Below are 12,204 nucleotides of genomic sequence, written 5' to 3'. Positions count from 1 at the left end.
TCTATCTACTGCCAGGTTGTGCTATAACTCTGAGGACGGCGTCCCAGTCAAATTGGTATGTCTGGCGTTTGAAAGAGGTTTCTTGGTATACGTCCAATCCTTCTGGAGCAGGGGAAAGTTCTAAAGCTTGCTGAATGGCCTCTTCGGAAATAGGGACTTGCTTCTGACGGACATAGACAGACTGCAGGGTTGGCATGTGGAAATTGGAGTAGAATTTGACTACCCATGAAAGGTTAACCTGCCTTGGCTGTTTCCGTAAGAATCCCCATTGTCTTTGCTCAATGCGGGGCTCAACAAATTCAATAATGTGGGTCGGGAGGATGAGTAGGTGCTCATTGTTATAGTTCCACTCAGCCAGGATGGGGAACATCTGCTCACAGTAGCGGTTAGTGAACCGCGCAGTGTCCTTTGCTGGAAAGGCTTTTTCTTTTTCATTGACCTTGATGATCCTCTTGACTCGCTTTGTTGAGGGCTTTACTGATGTTGAAGATGGTTCTGCAGCTAGTACTCTTTTTGTTCCTTTCCTTGCTGATGGTTTGGGAGTAGCTTTCTCTTTACCCTTCTTGGTGGCCATCCTGAAAAGGGAAAAGGAAAGTAACATTTAAAGCTAAGGGTTAGAGTAAGGAGGAGGACAGTACAAGTGATAATCATTGCACGGTAAAGAAGGATGTCGTTAACACATGGTCGCGACTACATGTGATAAGTTCATCAATGGAAATATAGCAAGTGCATGTTATGGCAAGTAGATGCAAGATATTAATTGGCATGCCGGCAAAGGCATGAGTAGCATAGATCAAGTATCAATAACCAAAATGTATTATCACTCGTAACAAACTGACCATCACGTTTGTATTGACAATTATATTTAATTAATAAAATATTTGAGGGGTTTTGTGAAAAACAGGCATTAGAGTAGAAGGATAGAGTAATTAAAAACGTACAATGCCATATGGGCTTTTTCACAAACACTTAGCATGCATGGTAGATATGTTATTGAAAGTATTAAATTTGAACATGCAAACAGCCCAAAAATAATTATTGATAATTGTCAATCAACTCCTTAATAATCCACAAGCAATTATAGAAGAAAATAATCACCCAATTAAATTTCTAACACCAAGTAAAAATGATGTAAAAATTGAAAAAGAAAGACTAAGAAAACATAGATTATGAAATTAAAAAGAAAAAGAAGAAGGGAATATAAATTAAAGTAATAATGGAAGAGTAAAAGGGAAAGAAGAAAAGAACATTGATGAAGAAGATGAAGAGGGAGAGAGAAAGTAGTCGAAGGTAAGAAAGAACAAAGAAGAAGAAAGGGAGAAGAAAAAAGTAAGAATGATAATAGAAAGATAATTAGGATTGCGGGGGGGGGGGGGAAGATTTGAAATCAGGCGCTGAGGTGGATTAGCTGTGCGTCGCTTGCGATGCGTACGCGTGCATCACGCGTTCGCGCATGTTGTGCTATTTTCAAGTGACGCGTACGTGTGACTTGAATTGTGCTATTGACGCGGAGGCAGCCTCGCGCACGCACAACTCTCTGTTTCAATACGCACATTGCCAAAATTTAGGACGACGCGTACGCGCCAGGGACGCGCACGCGTGAATGGCATGAATTGGAAAAATGACGACGCGTACGCGTGATGGGGTTTGTGCTTCCAGCACAATTCTAGCCCTACACCATCATAACTCTCTGGCCATACACTCATTTACGCCGGTTTGCAGGGCCACGCGTACGCGTGGGTGACGCGCACGCGTGGAGGGCTGATTTTGCAAGCGACGCGTACGCGTCAGGGAGGCGTACGCGTTGGCGTGTTTGTGCCTAAAGCACGCCTCTAGCCATGCTCCCATGTAACTCTCTGTTTCATTCTTCTTTGCTTCGCATGCACACATGATGCATACGCGTCGGCGACGCGCACGTGTGCAATTTTTTTATGCAGAATGCAAAATGCAGCATGCAGATGAATATGCAAAAATTATGAGAAGAGTCACTAAGAAAAATAAAGTAGAATAAAATAAAATAAAGGTTGTCATGCACGGCCTTCACCTTTTCTTTGTATAATTTGGTCATATGCTTCGAGTCGAAGGGTCTCCAGTTCTGATAGTTGCAGCTACCTTTCAGCACCAGCTTTCTCAAATCCCATGTTGCACTCCCTCACAGCCCAGAAAGCCTTGTGTTCTACCTCTACTGGAAGGTGGCAAGCCTTTTCGTACACTAAGCGGAAGGGACTTATCCCAATGGGTGTCTTATATGCTGTCTGATACGCCCAGAGCACATCTTGTAGCCTGGCACTCCAGTCCTTCCTATGAGGCTTTACTATCTTCTCCAAGATATGCTTTATCTCTCTATTAGACACCTCTGCTTGTCCATTGGTTTGGGGATGGTAAGCTGTTGCTACCTTGTGAACAATTCCATGCTTCTTCAGTAATCCTGTTAATCTCCTGTTACAAAAGTGAGTGCCTTGATCACTCACGATTGCTTGTGGTGATCCAAAGTGACAGATAATATGGTTTCTAACAAAAGAAACAACAGTGTTAGCATCATCAATACGGGTAGGAATTGCTTCCACCCATTTAGAGACATAATCTACAGCTAACAGTATATAAAGATAACCACTAGAGTTTGGAAATGGACCCATGAAGTCAATACCCCAAACATAAAAAATTTTACAGAAAAGCATAATCTGTTGGGGCATCTCATCCCTCTTGGATATATTCCCAAACTTTTGGCATGGGGGACAGGATTTAGAAAAGGTAGCGGCATCCTTAAAAAGAGTGGGCCACCAGAATCCACAGTCTAAGATTTTTCTAGCTGTTCTTTGAGGGCCAAAATGTCCTCCACTCTCAGAAGAGTGGCAGGCCTCTAAAATGGACTATAATTCTGATTAAGGCACACACCTTCTATTTACCTGGTCAGCACCATACCTCCATAAGTATGGGTCATCCCATATATAATATTTAGACTCGCTTTTCAGCTTGTCCTTTTGATGCTTAGTAAAATTAGGAGGGAAAGTATGACTAACTAGATAATTAGCTACAGGTGCATACCAAGGAACTACTTCGGATACTGCGTGCAAGCTATCAAATGGGAAAGCATCATTGATAGGAGTGGAGTCATCCTTAATGTGCTCAAGGCGACTCAGGTGGTCTGCCACTAAATTCTGGTTACCACTCCTATTTTTAATTTCTAAATCAAATTCTTGCAGCAACAGTATCCAACGTATCAACCTTGGTTTGGACTCTTTTTTAGCTAATAAATATTTTAGAGCTGCATGGTCCGAGTACACTACTACCTTAGTACCAAGTAAATAGGCTCAGAATTTATCCAAAGCAAAAATAATAGCTAGATGCTCTTTTTCAGTGGTAGTGTAATTAGACTGAGCAGCGTCTAAGGTCTTAGAAGCATAAGCAATTACGAAAGGATCCTTACCTTCGCGTTGAGCCAGCGCCGCTCCTACTGCATGGTTGGAGGCATCACATATAATCTCAAAAGGCTGACTCCATTCTAGTCCTCTCACAATTGGAGCTTGAGTCAAGGCAATTTTAAGCTTATCAAATGCTTGCATACAATCCTCACTGAACTCGAACTCAACATCTTTCTGCAGCAGTCTGGATAAAGGCAATGCTACCTTACTAAAGTCCTTGATAAGTCTCCTATAGAAACCTGCATGGCCAAGGAACGAACGGACTTCCCTCACTGAGGAGGGGTAAGGTAAACTAGAAATGACATCTACCTTTGCTGGATCTACAGAAATACCAGTATTAGAGACAACATGTCCTAGAACAATCCCTTGTTTTTACCATAAAATGACATTTTTCAAAATTCAATACAAGGTTTGAACTAACACACCTGTCTAATACTCTAGCTAAACTATCCAAGCAAAGATTAAAAGAATCGCCATATACGCTAAAATCATCCATAAAAACTTTCATACAGCTTTCGATAAGATCTGAGAAGATGCTCATCATGCATCTTTGGAAAGTAGCAGGTGCATTACATAAGCCAAAAGGCATTCTTTTGTATGCATACATTCCAAAAGGACCTGTAAAAGTAGTCTTCTCCTGATCTTCAGGAGCTATATGAATTTGAAAATATCCTGTATATCCATCTAAAAAGCAGTAATGGGATTTACCTGACAGGCGATCAAGCATCTGATCAATAAATGGCAAGGGGTAATGATCCTTGCGAGTAGCTTGGTTGAGACGCCTATAATCAATGCAAACTCTCCATGAATTTTGCACTCTAGTTGTCAGGAGCTCTCCATGCTCATTCTTTACTGTTGTTACTCCAGACTTCTTGGGCACCACTTGTACTGGACTGACCCATTCGCTATCTGAAATGGGGTATATGATATCTGCTTCAAGTAGCCTGGTCACTTCTTTCTTGACAACTTCTAAGATGGTGGGATTCAATCTTCTTTGGGGTTGACGGACAGGCCTTGCTCCCTCTTCTAAGAATATTCTGTGCTCACAAACTTGAGAGCTGATGCCTAATATATCCGCCAAGCTCCACCCAATTACTTTCTTATGTCTTCTCAACACACTGAGCAGCTGCTCCTCTTGTTGGGAAGTGAGTTCCCTTGCAATGACAACTGGAAGCTTCTGATTATCCTCAAGGTAAGCATACTTGAGGTGGGGGTGGAAGGGGCTTTAATTCCAATATCTGCTCATGGCTGGGCTCTGAATCATCTGGAGCTAGTGATAATGGTAAAGTGTCCTCGTTGTGTTCAGAGGGTGTCTCCACACTTGGTCCTTGCTCCATGTGCCTCTCTTCAGCTTCTTCTTGGTGAACTGTTGCTACGATTTCATTAATGATGTCACACTGGAAGATGGAATGATCTTTCGGAGGGTGCTTCATAGCTTCATTCAAACTGAAACTCACTGCTCTGCCATCTATCTCAAAGGAGTAAGTTCTTGAGAAGGCATCCAGCTTGAACTTTGAAGTCTTCAGGAATGGCCTTCCAAGCAGGATTGATGATGGTCTTCCTGAGTCATTAGGGGGAATTTCCAAGATATAGAAGTCAATGGGAAATGTGAGCCCCTTAATGCTTACCAGCACGTCTTCAGCGATTCCAACCACTGTGATGATGCTTTTATCTGCTAAAACAAAACGAGCTGCCAATCTTTTTAAGGGAGGGAGCCTCAGAGCATCATATATAGATAATGGCATAATACTTACACACGCTCCTAAATCACACATGCAGTCAGAAAATATTACACCCCAATGGTACAGTTAACCATGCATGGACCTGGGTCACTACATTTTTCAGGTATACCTCCCATTAAAGCAGATATAGAACTACCTAAAGGAATAGTTTCTAATTCATTAATTTTATTTTTATGTATGCATAAATCTTTCAGAAACTTTGCATATTTAGGTACTTGTTGAATAACATCAAAAAAGGGGAACGGTTACCTCAATCTTTTTGAAAATTTCTACCATTTTGGGATCAAGTTCCATCTGCTTCCTAGACTTCCTTGCAAGGTGTGGAAATGGAATAGGAATGGTGCCACTTACAGCTTCTGCATCCTTTAGTGCTCCATTCCTTGGCTGTGCTACTTCTTCTTCAACCATGTCTTGTACTTCCTCTTCCTCTTCAGCATCTTCCACTTCAACTATGTCTTCAACTGGGGCGTGTTCTTGTGGGCTTGGCTCCTTTTGATTCCTCTCTTGCAGTGTGGTTCCGGACCTCAAAGTGATGGCATTGATGCCACCCTTGGGGTTGGGTAAGGGTTGAGAAGGAATTCCATTGGAGCTTGAAGGCTGATTATTGGAAGTATTCATTGATCCAATCTGTGAGACAAGAGCTTGTACAACAGAAGTCAGATCGTTCAAGGTGGAGCTGATTGTGTTCTCCATGGCCTTTTGTCTTTGCTCAATAGACTGAAGTATTTCATCATGAGAAGAAGGAGAAGGGTAAGTGATCTGAGGGGCCTGCTGTTGGTTGTTCTGAGGTGCTTGGGACTGCCTTAAGTGAGGTGCTTTGTAGGGCTGGTTTTGGTTCTGTTGTCTGTTGTTGTTATTCCACCTCGGATTTCCATTGTTGTCTTTGCCTCCTCTGTTGTAGTTGTCCCTCCAACTTTGGTTAGAATTATCCCTCCATCCCTGGTTGGAATGGTCTCTCCATCCCTGGCTGGAGTTGTCTTGCCAACCTTGTTTGTAGTTTCCACCTTGGTTGTAATTGCCGCCTTTTTTATTGTACCCTTGATTTGGGCGGTCATAGAAATTATGAGTGGCTGCTACGGTGTTGTCCTCTTGTTGGAGCTGCGGACACTCATAAGTGTAATGACTATAATCAGCACATATTTCGCATACTCTCTGAGGGACTAACTGTTGACTTTGTTGTGGTGGGGGAGGCTGAGGTTGTTGTTGATTTAGCTGTGTTTGCTTCAGTAGGTTGGTCATCTCACATATACTCAGTTTAAGAGCAGAAGTCTTAATGCTAGAGGAAACTTCTGCAACAGCCTTTGAGTGGCTGTTCCTATGCCTGTGATTCCGAGTGGACTCAGCTAGATCGCTGATCAGTTACCACGCTTCATCTGCGGTCTTGTACTTTTTCAGGGAACCATTACTTGCACCATCCAGTGTAGTCTTATCCCGATGCTTCATGCCTTGAGTGAAGTAGCTGATCAACACTAACTTGTCAATCATGTGATGGGGGCATGCATCCCAGGAGATTCTTGAAGCGTTCCCAGTACTCATAAAGAGTCTCTTATTCACCTTGAATAATGCAAGGGATCTCTTTCCTTAGTCTATCTGTAACTTCAGCTGGAAAGTATTTTTCCAGGAATTCTCTCCTGAGCGTATCCCAGTTTGTAACGGTCGCTTCAGGTTGATTGTAGTACCACTCTCTCACCTTTCCCTCAAGAGAAAATGGGAAGGCGGTTAGCAAAATAGAAGTTTCATCTGCACCATGACACCTAACAGTAGAACAAGCTGTCTGAAAATCCCTTAGGTGCTTGATAGTCTTCTGAGCAGGTAAGCCATGAAACTTGGGCATCAAGTTGATTAATGCAGTCTTCAGTTTAAAATCTGCAGCCAGATTTGGATGACGCACTTGATACATTTGCAGAGTAAAGTCTGGGGCTCCTGCCTCCTGGAGAGTGATCCTCCTGGGTGCCGCCATGTTACCTGCACGTAAATCAACTGAATTAGTAGTAGAGGAGCTTGTTTCTTCCTCAGATGGCGGTTCAGATTCGCCATCAGATGAGATTGGTGAATTGATAACAATCACTTCACCACCCTCAGAGGCTAACCGACGCCGAGCTCGCCTAATATGTGAAAGAGTTCTTTCAATTTCAGGATCAAATGCGGCTAAGCTCGGATCAGGCAGTGAACGCGTCATTCAATGAAAGAAACATACAGCTCATGGTAATAAAATAAAATAAAATATGCAAAAGTTAAAAATATGTACACTAATTAATAATTTAGCACACAATTGCAACTCCCCAGCAACAGCGCCAAAAATTGATGCAAGGTGGAAGTCGGCCAATTAAGAATCCAATATAGAAATAGCGTTGTGAGTATAGTACTTAACCAGCTAAAATCCGCCCATCAATTTAGAAAGGTTGTCACAAAATTAGAATAAAAATACTGGGAGTATGAATCCCAGGTCGTCTCCCAACGATTTGACAAAAGGGTGCTATCTTATTAATCATGAGTTTTTTGAGAAATTTGAGAGTTGAATGACAGAAAATAAATAATTGTAAAACATATTTTTTAAGTTTTTCTAATTACTGCTAAATAGTCCTTTTTTAAATTTAATTACAAATTAACCCCACATATTTTATTTAATTATAAAAACAATTTTTTGTTTTATCATAAATCTATCATGTTTATTAACAATCAAGAACAAAAACAATAACGAATTAGATCTTCCATTGATCCTAATAAATTTTTTGGCTATTCCAATCGATTAAAAGATTAAATTTGATCCGTCACGTTCGTGAGGAATCATAAAATCGTGTTTCCTTGAAAACTAATCGATTGGACTATCAAACCAATCGATTGAATTATAACTCAATCGATTGGATTACAGTTTACCACTAAACAATCGATTGAAAATTGTTGGGCATCATGGTTTTCGCGAAAATCAATCGATTGGTCATATTACCCAATCGATTGAACGATGAATTAAATGTGGATTTTTTATAATTCAATCGATTGTTTAGAATTTCCAATCGATTGAATGCTTCAAAACAACCTGGGTCTCCCAATTCAATCGATTGAATTCACCAAAACAATATGGATTTACCTAATTCAGTCGATTGAAGTGTGCTACCCAATCGATTGAAATGTGTACTACGCCTATTTCAATCTTGTTATCGTTTTTAGAAATTATCTTGTTATTCATCTATCTTATCTTTAAAATTCTATCTTCAATTTTTACGGTTTTATTTTGATTTAGATACTCTAATCTTATCTTTTCCTTAATATTAACATTATAAATTGGTGAATAATCCATCACCAATTATTCAATCCCACCATTGAAATCGTGTATCATTTTCTTTGGTTATAAAAAATTTCATTGTTTTTCTTTAGAACATCCATCTACTCAATATCCAATTTTTTTTTAATTTTTTATCCGTCTATTTAATATCCACTATTTCTTGATCTTTAATCACTGTTGCAGCAATCAGCAAAGGTCCAATCAAGTTTTTCATTGTAGTGTTCAGAAAATAAACTATCGTTTTGATTACAAAATCGAGGTCAGTGAATAGAATCTCTAATTTTGTAATTATTCGTTTCGATACTTTATTCGTGAAATTGATTGTGTAATGAAAAAATATTTTAATCTTTTATTAATTCACTGACATTGAGAAATACTAAAAAGTAAATAGATGTTATTATTTATTATTATTAATTAGCTAGCAATCAGGGACGGACCTAGAGGGGGCGAGTAGTGGCCTGGACACCCCAAAATTTTAAGAAACTATACTTATCTATAACAATATATAATCTATAACAATATATAATGAGAATACAGAGAGTTTGGTGTCCAATATTTTTTCCTATTTTGCCCATATCTTTATAATCTAAAACTACATACTCAATCACGTACTCACGTTCTGTAAATTTTGCATTAACCTATGACAGAATGATGAAACTGCTTCACTTAAAAAAATTGCTCACTCTCAATTGTAAGATTATAAAAATGGCTCCACTTAGACTATAGTTTAAACAAGGTAATTTTTTTTAATTAAATGTACAAAGAATAATTTTTCTCTTTAAATTATTATCATACTATTTTAATAATATACTCTTGATGCTTATATGCAATATATAATGATAATTAGTGTCTAAATTTGAATTCCAATATTACTCTTAAAGAGAGGTTTATTATTAAAAAATTTTCTTTGTCAATTTCGTTAAATAAAAAAATTTCTACCCATTTTTTCAGAGTAATCTCGTTAAGATATTCTTATTGGATATAAATTATTGTTACAAATATTTTTATTAAGATATGTTTTGAAGGAATAAAAGTAAAATAGTTCAATAAGGATAATTTAAAAAAATAAATAAATTTACACTAATAATTTTTCTCTTCAAATTATTAACGTACTTTTCTAATATACTCTAAGTACCTATACAATATATAATATCAATTAGCGTTCAAATTTATGTTCCAATATTGTTATTAACGAGAGAGGTTTATTATTTTTTAAAAAAATAGTACACACAATAATTTTTGTATCAATATATCATGATTCATTTTAAAAATAATATTTATTCATCTAAGTCATAGAGTGTCTTGAAAAATCATATTTAAATAATTTTTTTATCTTTTAACTATTTTATATTTTTAGATTGAAAACTTTGTATTTTTTTATTCAAGGTTTATTTTTATATTTTATTTTAATTCTCTTATTCAAAACTATTAATATGAATTTTTATTTTGTAGGATAAATAAAAAGATGAGATTTTTTTAATAAATTAAATTATTGAAAAACTTACTTATTATAAAAAAAGTTAAGTATATTTCTTGATGATAAGAATACATATAATTCACTTTTGAATGTAATCAAAATAAATATAAATTTATTCAAATTTTTAAAATTTACATTAATTATTAAAATTATAACATAATGAATGTACTCCTATACAAATATAAAAATAATTTCATAACTATTTTTTTTGCTAGGAGAAAATATGATTTAATAAGCATAAAGTCTAATTTAAACAAGTATAGATAAGTAAAATAAGTAACAAAAAATGAACATAAAATTTAATTTTTTTTTGTTATTTGGTATAAAAATAAATATAATAAAATAAATCATTGTTCTCATACATAATGACATAAAATTTGACATTTTCCCTTTCTAGAACTATTTATTTTTTTAGTTTTTATTCCTATTTTTGTCCTTTATTTTAATTTTGTTAAACAAAAAAGTTTTAATATTATTTAATTTTAATTTTTAACTTTTACCACAAATAAAAATATATGACTTTGTGTGTATTAAATAATTTTTTTCATTGGACATTTTTAAGATATCAGGTATATTTACGAACACTGAGATGAATGAGCAATACCAGGAGGACGATGACTTTAACTAACAAGAAGAGCTAGTAAGTGACCTAGATATGATGGATGAACAGAATGAATTCGAACAAGATTTCGGAGATTCATTTACCGAGGGAGCGTATTTTTCTGAATCTGATCAGTCAGAAGATATCCTTGAAGTTGCTTATGCGGTTGACTCTGTGCAAGACATTACAACTTTGAAATTTAGTGAAAATTTTGCGGAGAAAATTGGCAAATATCACTTTTCTACTTTGCAGCTTGCATTTGATTTTTATCTGAAGTACTCAAAGTCAAAGGGCTTTAGTGCAAGGAAGAGCAAGACCTTCAAGAATAGTATTGGCAAGATTTACAAACAAAAGTTTGTATGTCATAGGCAAGGATTCAGGGAGGAGAAATATTACACGATGGAAAAAAGGAAGAAGGAGCCTAGATTGGAAACAAGAACTGGATGTGAAGCTCGAATGGATGTTAAATTTGTACCAGAAACTGGAAGGTGGCATATCTTTTATTTCTCTAACGAATACAACCATGATCTATTGGATACACAATTCAGTGCTATGTTGCCTGCTCACAGAAAAATGTCAGAGGCAGATATTATGCAAATGATGAACATGCTAAAGTCAGGGATTAGCACTTCACAGATATTTGGTCTTCTAGCTAGTCAAGCAGGCGGGTATGAATTTGTTGTCTATGGTTCCAGAGATATGTACAATGAGATTGCTCGACAAAGGCATCAAATTCCTGGTGATGCAGCATGAATGTTAAAGAAGTTGGAGGCTATGCGGTTGAAGGATCCACAATTATATTTCAAGGCATGTCATGATTCAAGAGGTTTGTTACGTAACTTGTTCTGGTCTGATGGGATTAGCCAACTAGACTACCGACTCTTCGGGGATGTTATTGCTTTTGATGCTACCTACAAGAAGAACAAGTATAGTTGTCCATTAGTCATATTCAATAGGGTTAACCACCACAACCAAACAATTGTTTTTGCTGCTGCGTTAATTGTGGACGAAATTACTGATACATATATTTGGCTCCTGTGTCAGCTCATGTTTGCAATGAAGGGCAAGACCCCGACCTCAATAATAACTGATGGGGCCATGGCGATTAGGAATGCAGTAAGAGACGTATTTCCCGAAGTCAGACATAGATTATGTGCTTGGCACCTTATTCGAAATGCAACTAGCAATGTTGGAAATCCATCGTTTACATCTAAATTCAGAAGAATCATATTGGGAGACTACGAGATTCCCGTGTTTAAGCGTAAGTGGGTTCAGCTTATTGAAGAATTTGGCCTTGAGGATAAGCCGTGGGTGATCAACATGTACGAAGAGAAGCATATGTGGGCTACTGCATATATAAGAGGAAAATTCTTTGCTGGCTTTAGAACTACCTCAAGATGTGAAGGTTTACACTCAGTTGTGGCAAGGTAAGTGGGGTCGCGGTATGATTTGACAAGTTTTGTAGAGCATTTTCAAAGGTGTGTTGCACACTTGCACTTTAAAGAATTTAATACTGATTATGAATCTACACGTGGGGTGCCCGTCATGCAGACTTGTATAGAGATGCTAGAGAGATATGCTAATGAGTTATACACTCATGAGATATTTCTTTTCTTTCGGCCATTTCTCTCTAGAGCTGGATCAATGCGGGTGCTAAACATAGAGAATAACGATGATTG

General features: G+C 37.3%; 1 pseudogene; it reads left to right on the top strand.

The window, feature by feature from the left end:
• Positions 1 to 10,582: 10,582 nt before the first annotated feature.
• LOC107620457 (protein FAR1-RELATED SEQUENCE 5-like) lies at positions 10,583 to 11,956 on the top strand (annotated as a pseudogene).
• The last annotated feature ends 248 nt before the right edge of the window (positions 11,957 to 12,204 follow it).

This window comes from Arachis ipaensis, chromosome B10 (genome assembly GCF_059453495.1).
Source record: "Arachis ipaensis isolate K30076 ecotype BB chromosome B10, ASM5945349v1, whole genome shotgun sequence".
Taxonomy (NCBI): domain Eukaryota; kingdom Viridiplantae; phylum Streptophyta; class Magnoliopsida; order Fabales; family Fabaceae; genus Arachis; species Arachis ipaensis.
Note: the sequence above shows the minus strand (reverse complement) of the source record. Positions and strands in the feature narration are given on the sequence as shown.